This window comes from Artemia sp. Qi Xiang Cuo, chromosome 11 (genome assembly GCF_049724085.1).
Source record: "Artemia sp. Qi Xiang Cuo chromosome 11, ASM4972408v1, whole genome shotgun sequence".
Classification (NCBI taxonomy): Eukaryota; Metazoa; Arthropoda; class Branchiopoda; order Anostraca; family Artemiidae; genus Artemia; species Artemia sp. Qi Xiang Cuo.
Window position 1 is genome coordinate 55,331,468 of NC_142804.1, and position 24,719 is coordinate 55,356,186.

General features: G+C 37.1%; 1 protein-coding gene and 1 pseudogene across 2 annotated transcripts in view; one reads left to right on the forward strand and one right to left on the reverse strand.

Moving 5' to 3' along the window:
- cue (Low-density lipoprotein receptor repeat domain-containing protein cueball) overlaps positions 1-24,719 on the reverse strand; it is a 146,249-nt gene that overhangs the window by 116,960 nt on the left and 4,570 nt on the right. The window lies entirely within an intron of this gene.
- On the forward strand, positions 19,942-21,660 carry LOC148947150 (putative ATP-dependent RNA helicase DDX5 pseudogene; annotated as a pseudogene).

Here is a 24,719-nt window from a genome sequence, read left to right on the forward strand (position 1 = left end):
TAAAGCTTGGGCACTCAGATAAATACTGTAGAGATGATTCCAATATTTGTAAGATTTGCCTAGGCAAGGACCATAATGAGTCAAACTGTCAATTTGACCCAATATCTACTAATTGTAAGGGCAAACACCAGTCCCTAGATAAAGGAAACTTTCCCAAATATAAACAAAGGGCAGAGATACTATGAATAGCAAAAGAGCAACAACTTCCAATCCCTTTTGTAGCAATGCAAGTCCCAAGGACACCAAGAGTCCTCCGTCCCCCAACAGGTCCCAGGCAACCAACAGCCCCTGAACCACCAACAGGCCCCAGGCAACCAGCAGCCCCCAGGACACCAACAGTTCCCAATGCTTCCCCTAGTGTTGAAAATTTTCAGAATAATTTCATCCGAAATAAAACTAATCCATGGTTCCCCTTGATAGCAAGTGCCCCCCAAAAAAAACCCTGAAGAACCCCCTTCCGGAAAATCCTGCGCAAGGAAAGACATCAAGACCGACAAAGCTACCTGGAATTACTCCCCACAGATTTCACACAGTTTCTCCAAATGCTTTGGAAGATGAATCAAACATGTACTTTAAATTAGCCAGCTTTAGGCTACAGTTACCTCTATGCTCATCTCCCAATTAGAGTTACCCAATCAGTTGAAATGCATTATTCTGAAGAATTTGGCAAAAACCAACTTCGGCGAGACCATAGTTTTCGAAGCAGAAATTCAAATTGAGAGTGTTTTAAGCCAACATAGGCTGATTGAGTCACAATCAGAACGCCTGACGACTATCTAATGTGTGACTTTTCGTTTTTAACTAGTTTATCCCTTTCTAATAACATTGCTTTTAATTATCCCGATATAGATGATAATCAGCATGCCAACCCTATAAGCAGCCCCCCTGGTACCTTAACAAATGCTAGCTGCAAATACCTTGATATTTTCGATTTTGCTACCAATGTGAAGCCAAAAATAGTAAAAAATAATTCCCTTAATGTTCTTTGTTTCAATATCAGAAGCATCCAGGATAAGTGGCTCAAGTTTAAAGATTTAATTTCATTTAATGGTGTCTGCCGTTTTGATGTAATAGGATTAACAGAGACATGGCTTTCCGATAATGATGACACTAGTGATTTTTTACTACCTGGTTGCCAAATAATCCATATGCCCAGGAGATTGACAAAGTGTTCTGGTGGTATCTCACTTTACATCCGTTCGAATGTAAATTTTACCAGGCTATCAGAGTACGAATCTATTTTCTCTACACAACTAAATCTCAGATGTATTTATTCAATAATTGTAAACATAGTTATCAGCCAAAATTCCTATATACTCTCCTTATTTTATAAACCTCCTCCATTTCCGACCTCCTGTTTTTGTAATCTGTTTGATGATTTTTCTAATTTTATTAACCTACCCCATAAAAAGGCAATAGTTCTTGGGGACTTTAATTGCAACCTACTCAATGTTGGTAAAAATATTGAATCTGACACTTTTTTTGAATCGGTAACCGCGAGTGGTCTTCTACCCACAATTTTTTTCCCAAGTAGAGTCGATCCTGTGAGATCATCTTCAACATTAATTGACAACATTTTTGTATCCACTTCCCTGGGAAATGACCTGTCCTCAAATATAATATTTTCAGATCTGTCAGACCATTTTCCTATTTACTTGTCACTACCTTCGCAACCACTACCTCTACGGTCTAGAATTAATATCCCAACACCTACTCGAAATTACAGCTCTGAAAATATAAACCATTTTATCGATTGCCTAAGAACCACTGACTGGTCCGATGTCTTAAATTGTCAAGAGGTAAATTCTGCCACAAATGGTTTTGCACAAAGGCTAAGTGAGATTATCCATTCAACTTTTCCTATTCGTAAACCTAACCGGAAAAATATCCCTATTTGCTCCTGGATGTCACATAGCCTCATTGTCTCCTCATATCGTAAAAACAAATTATATAAGTTAGCCTGTAAGACCAGTAGTGATATTGACCTATCTAATTATAAACATTATAAAAACTTATACACTAAACTCATCCGTGAGTTTAAAAATGACCGCTTAATCACTAAGGCCGTTAATTAGAATAAATAGCTCTTATGAAAGTACTAAAAAACCTCTGGATTAAAGAGTGAGGTATTGACTAAGGGGTGAACCCAATCATATATATAATATTTTCTGTTCGTTTAAATTTTTGATGTTGCTGCTGTTGCAGTTGAAAAACTTGTTTTTTTATATTTAATTTCTGATCTTTTTTTAAATAATGCTAGGAAGTCCGGCTTCCCCTGCATAGCAATGTCCCTTCCCCCATGAAAACGTCCTTCATGGAAAGATCCTCCCACATAACCCCCGACCCCCCCCCCCCCCACTACCAGGAAAAATCTCCCCTGAAAACGTCTGTACTGTATACTTTCCAATAACCAATACTATATGTTAACATTGGGTAAAGTTCATAACTTTCAGCCCTCCTCCCGGGAACTTCGGGGGATTAAGTCATCCTAAAAGACATACTTATAATATTTTCGAACATGCTGAACAAATGGCTGGAACAAAATTTCAAAATCTGGATCAGGTGACTTTGGGAAAAATGAGCGTGGGAGGGGGCCTAATTGCCCTCCATTTTTTTGGTCACTTAAAAAGGGCACTAGAACTTTTAATTTCCATTCTAATGACCCCTCCCACGATATTCTAGGACCACTGGGTAGATACAATCCCCCGTGGGAAAAAAAAACAAATAAACACGCACCCGTGATCTTTCTTATGACAAAAAATGGAAAATTCCACATTTTTGTAGATAAGAGCCTGAAACCTCTACAGTAGGGTTCTCTGCTACGCGGAATTTGATGGTGTGATTTTCATTAAGGTTCTATAACTTTTAGGGGGTCTTTCCCCCTTTTTTCGAAAATCAGCCAACTTTTCTCAGGCACGTAAATTTTGATGAGTAGGATTAAACTTAATGAAACTTATATATTTGAAATCAACATTAAAATCCGATTCTTTTGATGTATCTATTTGTATGAAAATACCGTTTTCTAGAGTTTCGGTTACCATTGAGCCGGGTCCCAATAACCAATACTAGGCTATATGTTAACATTGGGTAAAGTTCATAACTTTCAGCCCTCCCCCTGGGGGCTTCGAGGGATTAAATCATCCTAAAAGACATAGTTATAATATTTTCGACTATGCTGAACAAAATGGCTATCTAAAAATTTTGATCGGGTGACTTTGGGAAAAAATGAGCGTGGGAGGGGGCCTAGTTGCCCTCCATTTTTTGGTCACTAAAAAAGGGCACTAGAACTTTTAATTTCCGTTTCAATAAGCCCTCCCACGATATTCTAGGACCACTGGGTCGATACGATCATCCCTGGGAAAAAAAAAAAAAAAAAACAAATAAACACGCACCCGTGATCTTTCTTATGGCAAAAAATGTAAAATTCCTCATTTTTGTTGATTGGAGCTTGAAACCTCTACAGTAGGCTGAATATGATGGTGTGATTTTCATCAAGGTTCTTTTACTTTTAGGGGGTATTTTCCCCCTTTTTCGAAAATCAGCCAAATTTTCTCAGGTGCGTAACTTTTGATGGGTAAGATTAAACTTGATGAAACTTATATATTTGAAATCAGAATTAAAATCTGATTCTTTTAATGTATCTTTTGGTATCACAATTCCGTTTTTTAGAGTTTTGGTTACCTTTGAGCCGGGTCGCTCCTTACTTACAGTTCGTTACCACGAACTGTTCTAAAATCTTAGGTATAACAAAAAAAAAAAAAAAAAAAAAAAAAAAAAAAAAAAAAGTATCTATGATGATGTATCTAATGGTATCAAAATTCCGTTTTTAGAGTTTCCGTTACTATTGAGCCGGGTCACTCCTTACTTACAGTTCGTTACCACGAACTGTTTGATTACCACGAACTGCTTGATACTTTCAAAAAATAGAAAATCAAAGTCTATACCTATTCGCCTTAAAGACACAAACGGTAGATTAATTGACCCTTTACATGCACCTGATGCATTTAATAATTATTTTTCGAATGTTCCTCATACTGACTCCCGCTCCTCCTCACAGGCTGTTTTCCCTCGCTTCAATTTTAGATCCATGTTTTTCTGCCAAACTGATAGCAATGAGGTACTTCAAATCATCGGTTCTCTCCCTAATAGTTTTACTCCTGACTGTCTTGGATTAAGTAATAAGCTCCTGAAGACCATATCTCCTTTTGTTTACGAGCCCATCAAGCATATTGCCAACCTATCTTTAACCCACAGTTTTTCCTGATTTACTGAAGTCAGCCATTGTTATTCCAGTTCTTAAAAAGGGCGATCCAACTGAGATAGGTAATTATCGTCCAATCTCAATTCTTCCTGTTATATCCAAAGTGCTCGAGAGAATCATCTTCAGACATCTGTCTCCCTTTCTGTTTGACAGTCAGCACTCCGTATCCTTGATTTATCCTCACCAATATGGCTTTAGGCCGAAATTCTCAACTTCTCATGCTCTAATTGACGCCACACAGTTCATACGTTCACAACTCGACCTTAAAAAAACTGTATTGGGCTTATTTTTGGATTTTTCTAAGGCCTTTGACATGGTCGATCACAGTATTTTAATAAGTAAATTAAATAGTTACGGTATTCGTGGTGTTCCACTCTCTTGGTTTGATTCTTATCTATCTGGAAGGGTACAGATTGTGAGCCTGGGTGGAGTATCCTCTCAGCCCTTACCTGTTCGGAGGGGTGTCCCGCAAGGCTCCGTTCTAGGCCCTATTTTATTTCTACTATATATCAATGATCTTGTTATAGACCTGGGCCCTTCAGTGTATCCTGTATTATTTGCTGATGACAGCAACTTCTTCATCACTGGCACCAATCTACCATTGGCAATAACCTCTGCCCAAGTCCTTCTGAACAGAGTCCAGGCGTGGTGCCTTACGAATAAAATGACCATTAATAGCAAGAAAAGTCAAATAGTATTATTCAGAACCCCCTACAACAAAGACGTTATTCAACCTGCTCTTGGTCTCAGGTACTCCTCCGACATCATCCCACAAGTGGAGGTTGCCAAGTTTCTTGGTGTATTTATTGACTCAAGCTTGTCATTCTCTAATCATATTTCTTACATAACAGCAATAATTTTGAGACAAGTTGCTATGATTAACCGTGTGAATTATTTTCTTCCTCCTGACATCCTAGTTACCCTCTATTATTCCTTTATTTTTCCTTACCTTTCTTATTGCGGATCAGTTTGGGGAAACACAAAACGGTCCTTCACTAAAAAACTCAAATTTGCCCAAAACCGCGCCATTAAAGCAGTTTTTCGGCTTCCCCGTCTATATCCAACTCGTGATTTGTATTCAGATTTTGGCATAGCTCCACTTGATCAAATCATACAAAAACTAAACTTATCGCTTGCTTACTCTGCTTTCCACAATAATCTTCCACCTCAACTCCTAACCTATTATAATATTAATAATTCGGAAGCCCACTGTCTCCGTTCATCCAATAGAGCCTTTAAAATTCCTAAATGCGTTTCAAGTGCTGCCCAGCAATCTCCCATTTACAAATCTATTATTCAATGGAACAAAATTCCCTCCAGTGCTGAACTAGCCACAAGTTTCTGCAAGTTGTTTAAAAATGTAGCAAAACTTGATAATATAATTTAATCTTTCCATTTTTAACAAATTTGCTCTAATTACCCATGTTTTATTCTTCTTTTTTTCTTCTTTTTTTTCAGTGTTACTTTAATTTTTTTTTTTTGGTCCTTAATAAGTTATCTTCTAGGATCTTTATTGTTATTGATGTTTGTGTTATGTTTTTAATCAAATAAAATTGAATTGAATTGAATACGGGAAAATCACTAAAATAGTTAAATTGTAATCATAGTTTTTTTTTTTTTTTGGTGTTATGGTCCTAAACAAGCTTTCTTCTATGATCCTTATTTTTATTGATGTTATATTTTATTTTTATTCGAATAAATTGAATTCGAATAAAAACCCTATATGTCCCCAGGGCATAACTTACAACCCTTGTCCTTAGGGCTGGGGGGATTTGTTATCCTTAATGACCTAATTTCCAGAACTTTCAACTACGTTGAAAAAAATCTCCATCTCAAAATTTTTATAAGATGTGTTTGGGGAAAAGGTGGGCGTGAGAGGGGCCTTAGTTGCCTTCCAATCACTTTCAACTATTAAAAAGGTTCGAAAACTGGAGTGTTTTATTTTAGTTATTCTGACTGTAAGCATGGGCGCCCATAAGCTGAATTCCAGGGGGGGGGGGCAAACCTCATCTAATTGGCACTTGTAATGCTATATAATAGAAATCTCAGAACAAAAATATAAAAATAAGGCAGCATCATTCAGCCAGGCGGGGGGGCGGGGGCCCCCCCCTGCCCCCCCATATGGGCACCCATGACTGTAAGGTGTTTTATTTAAATTATATTAAAAAAAACATGTCCAAAATAACCGTGAAAGGGGGGTAAGTTGCCCTCCAATCACTTTTGACTATTAAAAAGGGTACTAGCCCTTTGAATTTCCAATCGAATGAACCTTTTTTTTGAAGTTTCTACGACAACGCTTTCTATAAAAACCTTATATGCCCCCAGGGCATAAATTAAAACCCTTGCCCTGAGGGCTGTGGGGGAGTGTCCTCCTCAAAAATATGCTTTCTATCTGGAAATCAACTACGCCGAACGAAATGGCTATCTCAAAATTTTGATTGGATGTGTTTGGGGAAATGGTGGGCGTGGAAGGGGTGTTTAGTTACCTTCCAATCCAATCACTTTCGACTATTAAAAAGGGCACAGGCCACTCCAATTTCCAATCGAATGAGCCCTTTTCGAAGTTTCTACGACAACTCTTTCGATACCAAGTGCCCTGGTAAACCAAAAAATAATGATAATAAATAATACATTCTGCCAACATCGTTCTTTACTTAGGCAGCGCTGTTGCGCTGCCTATGATTTATACTGCTTCAATGTTTTCTTTTCAAACAGTTCGTGGTAACGAACTGTAAGTAAGGAGCGACCCGGCTCAATGGTAACCGAAACTCTAGAAAATGGGTTTTTGATACCAATAGATATATCAAAAGAATATGATTTCAATGCTGATTTCAAATATATAATTTTCATCAAGTTTAGTGCTACCCATCAAAAGTTACGCGCCTGAGAAAATTTGGCTGATTTTCAAAAAAGGGGGAAATACCCCCTAAAAGTTATAGAACCTTAATGAAAATCACACCATCATATTCAGCGTATCAGAGAACCCTACTGTAGAGTTTTCAAGCTCCTATCTGCAAAAATGTTGAATTTTCCATTTTTTGCCATAAGAAAGATTACGGATGCGTTTTTATTTGTTTTTTGTTTTTTTTTTGTTTTTTTTCCCCAGGGGTGATCGTATCTAACCAGTGGTCGTAGAATATCGCGGGAGGGCTCATTGGAACGGATATTAAAAGTTTTAGGGCCCTTTTTAAGTGACAAAAAAAAATGGATGGCAAATAGGCCCCCACCCACGCTTATTTTTTTCCCAAAGTCACCCTATCAAAATTTTGAGATAGACATTTTGTTCAGCATGGTCGAAAATATGATAAATATGTCTTTTAGGGTGACTTAATCCCCCGAAGTTCCCAGAGGGAGGGCTAAAAGCTATGAACTTTACCCAATTTTAACATATAGTTTTGGTTATTGGGACGTATACAGAAGTTTTCAGGAGTTTTTTTTTCTGGTTGTGGGTGGGAAGGGTGGGTCGGTGGTTATGTTGGAGGATCTGTTCATGATGGAAGTTTTCATGGGGGAAGGGAAATTGCCATGAAGGGGGCGCTGGACTTGCCAGCATTATTTATTGGTTATTGGGAAGTATACAACCATTTTCAGGAAGGATTTTTTCTGGGGGGGGGGGGGCTAGAGGCGGGGGTTACTCTTGAGAATATTTCCGTGGAGGATGTTTATTTGGGGTAAGAGACATTTCTATGAAGGGGGCGCCGGATTTCCAAGCATTAGAAATTAAATCGATCATTAGACGATCAGAAATTAAATTAAAAAAAATAAGTTTTTTCAACTGAAATGTAAGAAGGAATATTAGAACTTAAAACGAACAGAAATTATAACGTATGTGAGGGGGTTCTCCCCCAAGTCAATACCTCGCTCTTTATGCTACAGTTTTTTTTAGTGCTTTCAAAAGAGCTATATATTTAATTAAACGGCCTTTTTGATTCTGGTTTTTGTTAATCAAATTTTTTTTTTACTTTTAACGTAAAGAGTGTGATATTGACTAAGAGGAGAACCCCATCATATACGTAATAAAAAAACAATAAAAAAACAAGCGATACGGCTCAATAGTAATCGAAACTTTTAAAAACGGAACTTTGATGTCAATAAATGTATCAAAAGAATGTGTTTATAATGCTGATCCTAAATATATAAATTTTAGTAAGTTTAGTATTACTCATCAAAGGCTCCAGGCCTGAGAACATTTACTCAATTTTCTAAAGAGGGGGGAAACATCCCCTACAACTGAAAGAATTTTAATGAAAATCACACCGTCAGAATTCAGCATATCAGAAAACCCTCTTACATAGGTTTCAAGCTCATATCTGCAAAAATCTGCAACTTTGTATTTTTTGCCAGAAGAAAAATACACGAATATAGAAGTTAGTTACGAAATTTAATTTGTAAATAGATCCATTTAGAAAAAGAAAAGTTAAATTTTTATTCAAATAAAATCTGCATTAACTAAAAAACAATAAGAAATTAAATAAAAAAAAACAAGTTTGTTAAACTGAAAGTATTGAGCGACATTAAAGCTTAAAACGAACAGAAATTATTCCGTACATGAAAGGGGCTGTCCCCTCCTCAACGCCTCGCTCTTTACGCTAAAGGTTGACTCTGTCTCAAAACTTTATTCTTTAAAACAATAAAAAACTTTAGCGTAAAGAGCGAGGCGTTGAGGAGGGGACAGCCCCTTTCATATACGTAATAATTTCTGTTCGTTTTAAGTTTTAATGTCGCTCCTTACTTTCAGTTTAAAAAACTTGTTTTTTTTATTTAATTAAGAACAAGAGTGGATATGCTCTTAATAGCACGTTTTTTGTGGTCCACTCCCAAAAGACCAAGAGATAGTAACACCCTTGGGCATAACTAACTATACGTATTAAATCAAAAATGTTGATTTTATTTCTGAGCCGAGCCCCCTCCTGAGACTCTGGGTCTAAAACTATTTCAAAGGTATAAATAATATAATTTTTTGTGGAAAATGAAAATAGTTTCTTAAGCCTTCCCTCTCCCAGGAATTTTCTGAATTTGTGCTACAGTATATAAGCAAACTCGTTTAAAAAAGACAAAGCTTACCGGATTGTCAGTTCTACGTTTCTATGAAAGAAACACTAGGACCTTCTCTTCATACGATTTTAATAAATTTTCGACAGAGTTGCTGACATTGTAGAAGTGTCTTACGGGTTTGAAACCAGTTCTGTCCCAAAATGACTGGAACAAGCTTTCCTTACTGGACTCCTCTACATTCTCAAGGACTTCAGCTTCACTACGGCAACTTGGAGTGGGTAGTCTTTCGGCTTCTTCAGCATTACTTAATGCATCCTGCAGTAATGGCATCAAAGATTGGCGTGCTAGAGAGCGATCCACAAGTGATAACCTTACAAATGTAGAACGATCCAAATATGCTGCCTTTAGGAAAAGAGTAAGCTCAAAATGTTGGTTTGTCATGAAATACCTTTTCAACACCACGGCTATGAGTTCTTTGAGGGATGCAACAATGGGGTCATCACTGGCTCTCGTATTACAAAAGAACTCAAGCCCTTTTAGGACTATGTATGCTCGACTGCTAGTTGGATATGAAGAAGCGCTTATCAGAACTGTGGCATCGCGAAAGGAGCAAGTACAGCAATAGAAGCTTCTAACACAATCCAGTCATTAGCAAAAAGACAGAGACTTCGAATGGAATCGTTGCCACTGTTGAATATAAAAAAAATTTCCAAGGCTTCCCTACGTTTTTTTACAGACACAATCATTTCAAAAGTGCTTTCCCATCGCACTTTCATGTCAAGAGGGATACGAGGACTAAGGCCACTCTCTTTGCAATATTTTTCAAACATACCATGCTGGACAGTAGAAACCTTTAGGATTCTCAGTAGTTTCCGCAGCTTTATCAATGGTTGAGCAAACGTAACGTGTCTTCGGATAGTCTGTGGTGCACCCTCGTCTTCAGACTGACTCCTAACTCCCCACTCTTCTTCTCCATTACTTTCATCATCCTCTTCTGTAGACACTGCATCAGTGTCGTCGGATTCTCTAGCAAACTTATCTCCACTTCCAGAATTTTCAGACTCAGAATCCGAAAGGCCATCAGAATCATTTTCATCAGTTGGCTCAACATCTTCGACTTCTTCAGAGGATTCCAAGCAATCTTGTTCAGGGATATCATCGGCTAAGTTTCGATTGGACCAAAATCCAAGAGCGCGTGCAACAGATACATGAAGACAATGTGCAAAACATGAAATTCGGGGGATTGCCCCTAGCCTGCAGGCTTTGACAACATTGCTCCCAGAATCAGTAACAACACAGAAAATCTTGTCTGTCAATGAAAACTTTCTGATTGCAACTTGAACTGCCGAAAGAATGTTGGTAGCTGTATGAGAGTGCTTAAGCCTCATGAAATGTAAAATACTGTACAATGGTGCAACTTCCACTCATTTTTCATAATCTTGGGGTAATGGACAGTGATACCTATATAGCCAGCCCCTTTTGCAGACCAGCAGTCAAAAGTCAAGCTAGCCTGAGTGGCACACCTTAAAGCAGCCTTCAGCTTAACTTCTTGTTTTCTGGCAGCAACATTCATGTGACGATGGATGGTTCTCCTGGATGGTGCTTTCAAGCCTCCAGTTATTTTTGAAATAAGTTGTTTCATACCTGGTTTATCAAACACAGATAGTGGCAATTTGTCCTTAAATACTGTTTTGCAGCAGAGCTTCTTCAGAGCAACTTATTTTGATCGGTCTAAAATAGGGAATAATCGTATATCTTCTCTTCTTGTTCCAGATTCCATTGATCCATTTGGGCCTTATTTGGCTTTATTTGGGCCTCTGGGCCATTTTTTTTACTATTTGAAGCTTTATTTGGGGAAAAAGGCTGACTTGAGGTATTTGCTTGAGTTAAGTTGGATTTTTTGTTTGCTGCAGGAGTGGCAGATACTTTATCTTTGTGAACATCAATCATATGCTTCCTTTTAATATGACATATAAATTTCGTAGCAGACCCTCCTGTAGCCTTTAGAGACTTTTTACAGAAGTTGCACCTGATACTGTCTTTCTTTTTTCTTTTTTCCATAGGGTGACCAGAGAGGCAGCTTCAAAATTTTACGGGGAACATCGAACTCGTCATCAGATAGTGATGGCATGCTTTCCTATGACAAAGGTGGATTTTGGATTTTTCACAAAATTAGAATCGCCTTTTCAGTAGCCTACCATTTCGAAAATTGGACCAGCGTCCCAAATCTGACCTCTTTAAACTCAGTGGCATAACTAGGGGGAAAAGAGGCAATCGGCCCCAGAGTAGCTTCGTTGGCCCATAGTGTAAAAAAAATTCTCTGTAATTAAAAGTAAAATTGCATTTTCCAACTACTGGTTCCTTAAAAACTTAGACCCTTGCAGCACAATATGAGTTTTTAAGGGTATATTTTCATAATAGGAATTTAAGATGTAAGTATAAGAAATAATGTAATATTTAAGGATATATTTCTAAAATTTCTGGTGCTGTCTGGCAGTGACAGGTAGTATATTTATAATCTATAAAGCAATAGTCTTTGCTACTAGCCTCCGACTGAAGCACAAGGTGGTTGAGTACCACCTTGCACGAAGAGCCCTCGCTCTTTACGCAAGTCTTAAAGTTCCTTAGAAATACTTCTCATTTAAATTGAATAACCTTTGTGTCTGAGCTGTCTCTCTTAAAGTATTGCGGCAAAAGGTCAAACTGTAGCGTAAAGAGTGAGGGTTGTGAAAGGGCAGCACCCCTCATATTTGGAATAGCTTATATTCGTTTCAAGTTTAAATGTTGCTCCTTACTTTCACTTGAAAAAACTTGTTTTTTTTTAATTAAGTTTCTGACCGTTTTTTTCACATCATGCAAGAAAATCCACCCCCCCTTGTTTTGAAGTTTTCCCTAAATCTCCTCCCCACAGAACATCCCCCCCAAAAATCTTTACCCTCCCCCAGAACAATAATACATCTAAAATGGGCAAATTGCGTCAATATAGCCATTTCTGCAGGGGCTGTGAGGATGCACGGCATCCTGAAAGACATAGTTATTGGACCTTTTAACCGTGTTCAGTACAATGGCAATCTCAAAACCATGATCGTACATTTCTGAGAAAAAAAGGGCTTAGGAGAGGCGCTAGTTGCCCTCTAATCTTTTTGGTCACTGAAAAAGGAAACTAGAATTTTCGATTCTGTTCGAATGAGCCCATCTGCCGGTCTTCATGGTACATTCATTCAATACGATCATCCCTCGAAAAAAAAATCTGCTATTTTTCTTCTTGCAAAGAAAAACAAATTCGACATTACTGTAGAGAGGAGCTGACAACCTCTGCAGTACGGTTTTCTGGTATGCTAAATCTAATGGTAGGATTTTTGTTAAGATCACTTGACTTTTTGGGGTATAATTAAAAGCAGAGCATATATTAAATATGTAACCTAACCTAGGCACCTTTTTAGTTTTAGTTCCCCTAAACCCCAAAAAACTACAGTTTAAATATAGTTCCTGTAGTCAGAAACCCTTTGTTTCCCTTTGTTTATACAGCGTCTCATATGAAGCACCGGGTAATGCCTATCTGAGGTTCAATACAATTCTCGCGTATTTTCTGGATTCTTTACAAGTACCATTATATCATATATTTAATACATAACCTACATGACCTAGGTATCTTTTTTGGTCCCCTTAACCCACAAAAAATAAAGTTGAAATCTTTGTCACAGAGTGAGCAATAACTCACTATGCAGCGTAAACCTGTTTTCTAATGGAATCTTTGACATTCTATAGGCGGTTCTTCTCGGCTGTAGCCCGACTACTAATAAAGTACCAACCTAAAACAAGCCTTATTAAAATTTACACTCGGGACGAGCCTGATCCGGATAGAAATTCTCAAAAAGGGTTATGGTAGCTAATTTTTCAAAACACCCTGACAACAGATTGACAATTGTACATTACCTGCAAACTGGAATCACCTTCAAAGTGGGGCCAGCTAATGTTTATCTGCATCCTTGTTTTCTTAACGTGTTTCCTTCTCAGTAGCTCCAATTGTTAGCTAATACCAACACTTTTTTTAATTAAAGTACCACTCAAAAAGTTTTTTTCAAAACGTTACAGGGCGAAAAATCCAGGGGGAGGCGGGCCCTTCCCCAATTTACATAAATGATGACCGGATATATTCTTTGTTATAAACGAAAATTGGCTCGTTTTGACAGTTTCCAATGTTTTTTTAATTAGCCTAATAACGCAGGAGGGTGGCAGCTTCCCCTCCCCTGTGCCCCTTAGAAAATGAGACACCTGGTGGGGGGATAATCGGATAAACAGGAAGAGATTCAAGAATCCGTCGAGGAAACATTTCCGGAATTTGATGCAGCATAAAATAGGTTGATATAGTGTTTGCATCTGCGAGGACACAAGCTTACTGTTACCTAAATAATAATGCATTGCCTATATTATAGTGTCTTATTTAAGAACTACTTCTTATACTGTTTACCTATATTTTACATAATAATACTTACCTATGTTTTATATATCTGTGCAATTATATTGTATCTGATATCTGATCCCAACTTCTTTCTTTGTCTATGTATAATTTATAACTAAACAACAACCTAATACTTTTCAATGAAAGTCTGTTTGCTTTCCCAAATCCCTATTGCAATCATCGCGTAAGAAGATTTGAAGTATTTAGACCTCCGATGTTACCCTAAAAAATGTGTTTTCTCATAACTGAAGATACTCTATGAAGGTGTAAGAATAACGCACACAGCTGAATGAATGAACTTTAATATAACCGGAAAAAGTTGGTTTTTCACTGGGAAATATCGCGGGCTAATACTAGCGAGCTACTTGCTTGAAATTGTCTGAAATCTCGGAACATCTCGTATCACAAAAAAAAATAAGGAACAGAGGGAAAACAGAAGGAAAAAAAAAGAAACAGGACAAAATAGCTAATAAAAAAACAGAACAGATAAAATAAAAGCAGGTAATCTGTTTCTGTTTTTTTTTGTATAAACAGAACAGAAACAGGTACTTTAAAAACAGAACAGAAACAGTGCCCATGCTTACGTGACTTAATATTTGTAATGGTTTGTTTGACTGGTTTTTGCATTTGAATTGGGGGTGTTGATACAAAATTCAAAGGGCGATTAAAATATGTTTGATAAAATTTTGTTAGAATTAAACATAATCTAGAAGCCTTTTAAAAAATGCAGTATTAGGTTATGAATCAATAAAACGGAAGTCTTGTGGTGCTATTGATTCATAAAACACAGGAAAACACCTTAGCTTTTTCTTAGCAGGAACTAGTAAAGAACGAACTATACTGTTATCGCTGTTACCCAAGACGCCTTTTAAGATATATTAATCTTATCTTCTTTGAGGTATTCCAATTGATCTTCTTTCCCAAGCTACAACCTATTGCTTCCTCCCCAGAGTTTGGCCTTATTCCTCCTCCTCAGAGTATAGACTTGATCTTGTATCTTATCATTCTTCAAACCAAAGGACGGCAAGTTCTCTATATAGAGATTTCGGACAAGGCAGTTCTAATAGTGTACTTCTTGTTTTTATCTGAGCAGGAGTTATGTGCTATTACATTTCTTAGTATTAATTAAAGAAACTTTTAGCACAAAATAAGTTTTTCCAAAAAAAGTAAAGAACTCCATTAAAACAAAAATGAACACAAATATAATCAAATAATCTACCAAGCATACAAATGCCACAAATCATTATCAATCAATAAATGAAACCCAAAAGCTTACAGAAAGTAAAATAAGTCAAACTCAAAACGAGCAGAAATTAATCTGAGTAGGTTTCTAAACCCTAAGCTTTCTAAAAGCTAGAATATAGTTTGTACTTTACTGAGAAAAATTCAAATGAATTTACTAAAAAAAATGTGCATCGTCAGTTTAATATACATATGCTGATGTTTATTCCTTAAAATCTTAATTGATCTTTGATTTCTTAAGAGTTATAAAACTGAAAGCATTTAAAAGGATTTTTTCAGTAAAGTACAAATTATATTCTAGCTTTTAGAAAGCAAAGGGTTTAGAACCCTACTCAGATTAATTTCTGCTCGTTTTTTGAGTTTGACTTATTTTAATTTCTGTTTGTGTTGGGTTTCATTTATTTATTGATACTGTTTGTGGTAGTTGTATGCTTGGTAGATTATTTGATTCAATGTTGTTTTTTTTTCATTTTCGGTTTAATGGAGTTCTTTACTTTTTTGGAAAACTTATTTTGTGCAAAACAAAAATTTCGAATAATTTTCTGTTCGTTTTATACTGACATAGTCTTTTTCAGGGAGAAAGACTGAGCCTCTTCTGAGCTAAACAACTATCCCTTCCATAAAAACCTTAAATATCCCCTGGGCATAGCTTACAATCCTTGCCTCTATTCTCTGGGGTTTGTTTCAACCGCAAAAGCCTTGTTATATGATATTTAGACTATTTTGAATAGAACGGCTATCTCAAAATTTCTAGAAGACGCATTTCGGGACAATACGACGTGTCTGTAGGGTGGAGGGGGTACCTACCCTCTGATCACTTTGACTCTTAAAAAGAGCACTAGAGCGTCTGATTACCAATCCAATGATCCCCCTCCGAAGTTTATATGACCACACTTTCTAAAAAAAAAAAAACTATATGTCACCAGGGCATAACTTACAGCCCTTGCCCTTAGGGCTGGGGGGATTTGTTATCCTCAAAGACATAATTTCCAACTCTTTCTGATGGGCTGAACAAACTGGCTATATCAAAATTTGCCCTCTGACCACGTTCGACTGATAAAAAAGGCACTAGTCTCTCAATTTCCAATCAAATGAGCCGTTTTTGAAACAGCTACGACAAAACTTTCTATAAAAACCTTATATGACTAAAGGGCATAACTTACGACCCTTGTCCAGAGGACTATTGGGAGGGGGGGGGAGTGTTGTCATCCTCAAGACATAATTTCCAGACCTTTCAACTACGTTGAACAAAATGGTCATTTCAAAATGTTGATCGGAAATGTTTGGTGAAATGATGGGCGTGGGGGGAGGCGATTCTCCCTCCGATTACTATCGACTATTAAAAAGGCAATAGCTCTTTCAATTTCCAGTCGAAAGAGCCCTTTTGAAATTTTTACGACAAGACTTTCTATAAAACATTATATGCCCCCAGGGCATAACTTACAACCTTAGCCATGAGGGCTGTAAGGGGGATGTCATACTCAAATACATAATTTCCAGGCCCTTCAACTACGTTCAACAAAATGGCTATATAAAAATGTTGATCGGAAGAGTCTGGGAAAATAATGGGCGTGAGGGGGCATTCGCCCTCCGAACACTTTTGACTATTAATAAGGGCACTAGCCCTCTCAATTCACAATTGAATGAGTCCTTTTTGAAGTTTCTAAGACAACGCTGGCAAAGATTTAACTTCCAGAACTTCCAACTGCGTTGAACAAAATGGCTATCTGAAAATTTTGATTGGATGTGTTTGGGGAAATGGTTTGGGGAAATGTGTTTCGTGAGAGGGGTGTTGCTTACCCTCCAATCACTTTTAACTATTAAAAAGGATAATAGCCCTCTCAATTTCCAATTAAATGAGGCCCTTTTGACGTTTCTACGACAAAACTATCTATAGAAGACTTATATAAGACCTTATATGCCCCAGGGCATAACTTAAAACCTTTGCCCTGGGGGGTTTGCCATCCTTAAATACATAATTTCCACAACTTTCAACTACGTTGAAAAAAAATGGCTATCTCAAAATTTTGATTGGATATTTGTGGGGAATTGGTGGGCGTGAGAGGGGGGTTAGTTGCTCTCAGTTCAGTTTCGACTATTAAAAAGGGCACTAGCCCTTTGAATTTCCAATCAAATGAGCCCTTTTTGAAGTTTCTACGACACAACTTTCTATAAAAACCTTATATGCCCTAGGGCATAGCTTACAACCCTTGCCCTGAGGGTTTCGGGGGGGGGGCGGAGGGTTGTCATCCTCAAAGACCGAATTTCCAGAACTTTCAACTACGTTGAAAATAATGGCTATCTCAAAATTTTTATTGTATGTGTTTGGGGAAATGGTGGGCGTGAGAGGGGGGTTAGTTGCCCTCCAGTTACTTTCGACTATTAAAAAGAACACTAGCCATTTCAATTTCCAAACGAATGAGCCCTTTTTGAAGTTCCTACAACAAAACTTTCTATAAAAACCTTATATGCCCCCCCCGGCATAACATACAAGCCTTGCCCTGAGGGTTGTGGGGGGGGGGGTTGTAATCCCTGAAGACCTAATTTCCAAAAGTTTCAACTACGTTGAAAAAAATGGCTATCTAAAAATTTTGATTGGATGTGTTTGCGGAAATGGTGGGCGTGAGAGGGGGTTTACTTGCCCTCCACTTACTTTTGACTAATAAACAGGGCACTAGCCCTTTGAATTTCCAATCGAATGAGCCCTTTTTCAAGTTTCTAAGACAAAACTTTCAATAAAAAAACTTATATGCCCCCAAGGCATAACTTATGACCCTTGCCCTGAGGGCTCTGAGGGGGTTATCATCAGAAAAACACCTAATTTCCAGAACTTTCAACTACGTTGAACTAAATTGCTATCTAAAAATTTTGATTGGATGTGTTTGGGGAAAAGGCGGGCGTAAAAGGAGGTTAGTTGCCCTCCAATCACTTTTGACTATTGAAAAGGGCACTAGCCCTTTGAATTTTCAATCGAATGAGCCCTTTTTGAAGTTTCTACAACAAATCTTTCTATAAAACCTTATATGCCCCCAGGCCATTACTTACAACCCTTGCCCTGAGGGCTGTGGGGGGAGTGTCCTCCTCAAAAACATAATTTTTTTCTGGAAAGCAATTACTTTGAACAAAATGGCTACGGTATCTCAAAATCTTGATTGGATGTGTTTTCTACGAAAACTCCTTAAAATGCCCTGGTTCAGAAAAAAAAAATACATTGAGTCAACATCGTTCTTCACTTAGGCAGTAGCGCTGCCTATTATTGGATGTGATCGTCCCTTACTAGGTTGCTAGCAACTGCTGCAACCCGAATTACACGAAATGAAGATTGCTAGTGATTATCATAGGCAGCGCAATAGCGCTGCCTAAGTAAAGAACGATGTTGGCACAATGTATTGTTTATTTTTTTGTTCTACACCAGGGCACTTCGTATCGAAGGAGTTGTCGTAGAAACTTTGAAAAGGGCTTATTCGATTGGAAATTAGAATTTCTATTGCGCTTTTTAATAGTCCAAAGTGATTGGAAGGCAACTAAAACCCCTTCCCCGCCTACCATTTCCCAAAACACAACCAATCAAAATTTTGAGATAGCCATTTTGTTCAACGTAGTTGATTTCCAGATAGAAATTATGTTCTTGAGGAGGACACTCCCCACACAGCCCTTAAGGCAAGGGTTGTAAGTTATATCCTGGGGGCAAATAAGGTTTTTGTAAAAATCTTTGTCGTAGATACTTCAAAAAGGGTTCATTCGATCGGAAATTCAAAGGGATAGTGCCCTTTTTAATAGTCAAAAGTGATTGTATCCAATCAAAATGTTGAGATAGCCATTTTGTTCAACGTAGTTGAAAATTGAGGAAATTGGGTCTTTTAGGATGACCCCCCCCCCCCTAAAGCCCTCAGGGCAAGGGTTGTAAGTTATGTTCTGGGGGCATATAAGGTTTTCATAGAAAGCGTTGTCATAGAAACTACGAAAAGGGCTCGATTGGAAATTGAAATGGCTAGTGCCCTTTTTAACAGTCGAAAGTGATTAGAGTACAACTAACCCCCCTCTCAAGCCCAACATTTATCCAAACACATCCAATCAAAATTTTGAGATAGCCATTTTGTTCAACGTAGTTGAAAGTTCCGAAAATTAGGTGTTTGAGGATGATAACCCCGTCAGAACTCTCAGGGCAAGGGTTAAAAGTTATGCCCTGGGGGCATATGAGGTTTTCATAGAATGCTCTGTCGTAGAAACTTGAAAAAGGGCTCATTCTATTGAAAATCCAAAGGGCTAGTGCCCTTTTTAATAGTCGAAAGTGATTGGAGGGCAACTAAACCCCCTGTCACGCCCACCTTTTCCCCAAACACATCCAATCAAAATTTTTAGATAGACATTTTGTTCAACATAGTTGAAAGTTTTGGAATTTAGGTCTTTAAGAATGACAACCCCACCACCCACCCACCCCCCACCCCCAAAGCCCTCAGGGTAGGGGTTGTAAGTTCTGCCCTGGGGGCATATAAGGTTTCTTGCTTCATATTCTTGCTTCATAATATGCAGAATGATAGTAGCTAACACAGTTTACACGCAGACCCGCTATACTTTATCCCCACTCCCCCACCCCCCTAATGTGCAAATATATAGCCCAGATTAATCAAGTCCAATGCATTCTGTCACCCGTTCATAATGGAAAGACCATTATGACGCAAGCAACAATTGACCAAAGGGAGAACATCACGCAAACAATTAATATGATAGATAACATCATTTCAATTCAACATAAAATTCAGAGCAAAATTCTTTTGAATACAGACTTATATTTATATTTTTGAAATATCAACAAACGCAAAAAGACGTTAAACACAAATAAAGCCCCCGTAATAACAATGCAGTTTAATAAAACATTTAATCAAATTACTGTTCATTGTTTTATGTGCTATTATTTTGTTTTTCTATGAATTGTATATCTTTCGATTTCTTTAATAAGATCCATAATAGTTATAGCAACATGTACTCAGTTGATTTTAATAAAAGCAGCAGAAGACAAGTAGGTGGCAGGACAGAATACTTACCCCGCCACCGTATTATTCGCACCAGCAGATTTGAGCCTTATTACAAGCCTACACGGGATACTGGTCGCCTAGAAGCACTCGAAAAAAAATTCAATAATCTTAACCGCAAGTTTTCCAGCGATTTCAATCAATGCAGAAGAAGAAGAGATCGTAATCTCGAACAATACTTTCCTCATCATAATCATGGCCACACCAACAAGTTCGAAGAATCAAAACATTCAGGCGATAGTATTTCAAAATCAGCACGTGATGTTACGCGCCAACAATATCCATTAAAAAATAATTTCTATAACCCACACCCTACTGTCATCAAAAGATCCAAGGAAGAAGTCAACAGCTATCGTGACTCTAACGAAATTCTTGTTGAAGGAGTAGATGTCCCTCCTCCAATCATGTCATTTGAAGAATCTGGTTTTCCTGATGATATAAAATCTCAGTTGACATCACAAGGATTAGATAGTCCCACTCCAATCCAAGCACAAGGTTGGCCAATTGTATTATCTGGTAGAAATATTGTAGGCATAGCATCAACTGGATCAGGTAAAACTCTGGCCTATATACTACCATCTATTGTCCATATTAAACGCCAGGCAAACCTTAAAAGAGGAGATGGGCCAATAGCTTTGATTTTGGCTCCAACTAGAGAATTAGCACAACAGATCAAAGTTGTGGCAGACAAATTTGGATCATCGTTTCGCATTAAAAGCACATGTGTCTTTGGTGGGTCTCCAAAGTGGCAGCAACTGAGGGATTTGGAACAAGGATCTGAGCTTTGCATAGCTACTCCTGGAAGAATGAATGAATTTTTAGAGACAAGAAAAACAAACCTTAGACGATGTAATTACGTCGTCCTGGACGAAGCAGATAGGATGCTTGATATGGGCTTTGAACCGCAAATCAAGAAAATTTTTGAGCAAATTAGCAGCGAAAGTCAAATTCTGATGTGGTCAGCTACTTGGCCAAAGGAAGTTGAACGCTTAGCAAAAGAATTTTTAGGGACACACATCAAATTAAACGTCGGCTCAAAGAATTTATCGGCTAATCACAATATTCAGCAAATTGTTGATGTGTGCTCAGAACAAGAGAAATACAGTAAGTTAATTTTAATTTTGGATAAAATCTCCAAAGAACGGGAAAACAAGGCAGTTGTTTTCTTAGAAACGAAACAAAAGGCGGATGAGATAGCACACAGCATTCAGAGAGCCGGGTACTCTGCAAAGGCCATCCATAGTGACAAAGATCAAAGAGAACGAGATTGGATTCTGAAAGACTTTAGAAATAGCAAAATAAATATATTAGTGGCAACAGATGTTGCAGCCCGTGGTCTAGACGTCAACGACATAAAATATGTAATTAACTATGATTACCCTCATAACAGTGAAGATTACATTCACAGAATAGGAAGAACAGGAAGATCCAACCGGACTGGGATTGCGTACACCTTTTTTACCCCACAAAATGGAAACAAAGCTAGAGATTTAATAGGGGTCCTCAATGAAGCAAATCAAATAGTTGACCCAGAATTATATGAAATTGCCAAGAGCGCAGCTTCAGAAGCCAGGCACAAATTGCACAATACTAGAGGTTATGGATAAAGAACTGGATATAGGGGGCACAACAGCTATGGAAAGTGGAATGTCAGAAATCGGTGGTAAACGGTTTTAACTCCTCGAAAGCCTTATTTAAAAAAAAAACAAAAAAAAAACAGAAATAACTGACGCATTTGAGCAACATTTACAGATTTTGAATAAAGTTAGAAATTTTTGCTACAGAAATTTATATTGCTCTGTTTTCAAAACTTTTTTTTTACTCCGTTTTAAAAAGTTTTTCAAAACTTTTTCAATAAAAGGAAAAATCCTCATACTTCTTTGTTTTCAGAAAAAAAGTTATTTTGGTACTTTGTCATGAAGTTCTGGAACTGCAATTTTTGGATTTACGATGTTATTTCTATAAACCACTGTTAAGTTACGTGTCCTTAGCGGTATTTTGAGCATATATTTGGCGAAACGAAAAAAGATAGAACGAATCTTTACTTTACCTTTTCAAGTTTGTCATCCAGAAAGACATAACACGCATGGACATGATGCAGTGCAATAGTGTTTTAGAGACTGGCGAGGTGGCAGCAGTTGAAACAAAGTTTATTTGAAAGATGAATAAAGCACCGGAGACAAATATGGGGCAAGAAACGTGAGATTCAAAGTTTATAGGCTTGACAGGAGGGGAACTCTACATTTCAGGAAATCTTAGGAGTATTTTAGGAACCTATTCAGAGACAAATTTGGCCAAACCCGTAAAACAAACAGCAGAAACAACCCATAAACAAAAACAAATATTAAAATAATTATGATTCTAATTTTTAAAAATCATCAGTCTAAGCAAATGGCCAAGATTATTTGCTGTGTATTATAAACTAAAACGTTCAAAATATTCTTCAGTACCATTTACAATGTATTCAACCAACTTAGTTTAAGAAACAATAGTAACTGTAAGCAGACAGAATACACTAGGTACAAGATTTGATCATAAACATGATGAATAGATAATCAATATCAATCAATCAATTTATTCAATCAATCAATTTACGACGAAAATGTGCCAGGAGGAAAAAAACGGGAAAAACAGAAATGACACAAATACTAAAAAAAAGAGAATAAAAGTATTTTCAATATCATACATTTCAACCTTAAAGGCATTATATATGCATTTAAGGTCCCAATATCTTGTTATTATCCTAGTAAAGAGTAATAGCTTCAAAACAAGTTTTGTTCTTTACGTAAGATCTGGCTAAGAAAAACCCGAAAGTTATATAAATTATATTTCCTAATTTAGACTGGAGACAATCTCTAAAAGTTCTATTCACGTAGTAAAACCATTTCCTAGTTCAGGGGAAGCCAATGCTCTGAAATAGGGGAAGGAGCGGAAATGTACCCCAAATTCAATACAGCTTATTGCAATCAATTACAATTTATTTTCAACAACCAATGAAAATCATTCTGCTAGCAAAGAGTCAATTTTATTGGCTGTCCATGATGAAAACAACTGCAATCATTTTCAATAGGCTACATTGAACGCTGGCGTAAGCTTTAATAAACATGTCCTTTTCTACTTTTAAATATTTCATGTTAGAAGTATAACAAGTATCTTTTCCAGATTTCTTCTACAAAATTAACATGATAATCTATACTATAAGTGGCTTACACAGTACAGAATGAGATAAACCCACTCAATTCAAGAAAAAAAGATAATTTGCAGCTGGAAATAATGTCATTAGAAAAAAAGCATCCCAAAGAAGAATTGGGATGCAACATTTTGGGATATTTTATCAAAAATCTGGGTCTATCCAGTCCTAAATCCATAGCATCTCAGCTCAGCTACTTTATAAAAAACAGTCCCTGATCTACAATTTTGCCCAAAATAGTTTTGGAGCATATCCCAAATTAACAGTCCATATTTTAAACTAGTAAATTACCCTGACTACTACAGAATTGGCTTTTCAAAATCTATGGGAGAATCAAGAATTCCAAATTTGGTTGCCAGTAGGCTACCAGCTAAAAGTCAATTGTTTACCAATGAGATTGCAGTTATCATGTTGTACCTTGTGGCAGGTTTTCATGCTTTATATCTGTTTCCATTAAAACTGTTTTCTTGAATTTTAATAATACCCATGAGGGGTTGCAGGAGTAACCAGAAGGACATGGGGCATTCAAAAGTGAATTGTTGCTCTCCAATCAGTTTTGGCCCTTAAAATGAGCACTAGAGCTTTACATTTGTGAAATATAATCTTCAGTCTGAAATATGAATTCCAGATTATAATTTTTTAAGGGGAGGGGGTCCTCGGACCCATATTATTCCTAGGGGATATCTTTTACCCCTGTTTAGTTCTAAATATGAATATAATATTCTATTTTAGTGTCCAAAATATTTATGCAATAAGAGCAGTTTTCATACTTATCACAAATGATGGATACTAGGTCCCAATTATTCCACCAAACAAAGTTTTGGGTTGAAATTTGCAGTTTTCAAAATCCGTTTTGTTAGTTTTATAGACAAAATTGGTTTTATAGACAAATCTTGAATAGCCTGCACAGCAGTAATTTTTATTTGTTTTAAATATTAACTTTGCTCTTTATTTCCAGCAGAAAAACCTTGCTTTCCAAATGCTAATTATTGGGAAAAGAAGAAGAAAAAGGGAAGCAAAATTAGTTCTCTCAGAGCTAGTGACAGTGCTTTAAAAAAATGAAGGGATATCAGATCTGAGCTCAGGATGGATAAAGCCTGTTTACCTAGAATAATTTTACTCAATAGTTAGCATTGGGTTACTAAAGAGGTCAGACATAACAGACAATGCTGTTATAAGATACTAAAAATGACTTAAAGCACCAAGGTCATCAAAATCAAACATTTTTGGCTCCCTTGAACTAGTGTTGTGAATGGTAAAATTGGGTATTCTATTTATTGTAGTATTTTACGTATTTTACGGGTATTTTATTGGAACTTTATGTAATTTACCAAAATTTTTACATATTGGCACCTTGTAGTTAACATAGCACAAAACTACCCAAAGACTGGGAGAGACAGGATGGGGTATATTGTTATTGTGATTTTTACTGGATACACAGCAGGTTGAAATAAAGCAATACAATTGTTAATTGCACTCGTTAGTTTTGTGGTCAAGTGTTTATAATTGAGTGATAAATTGGTATTTGACTAGCCT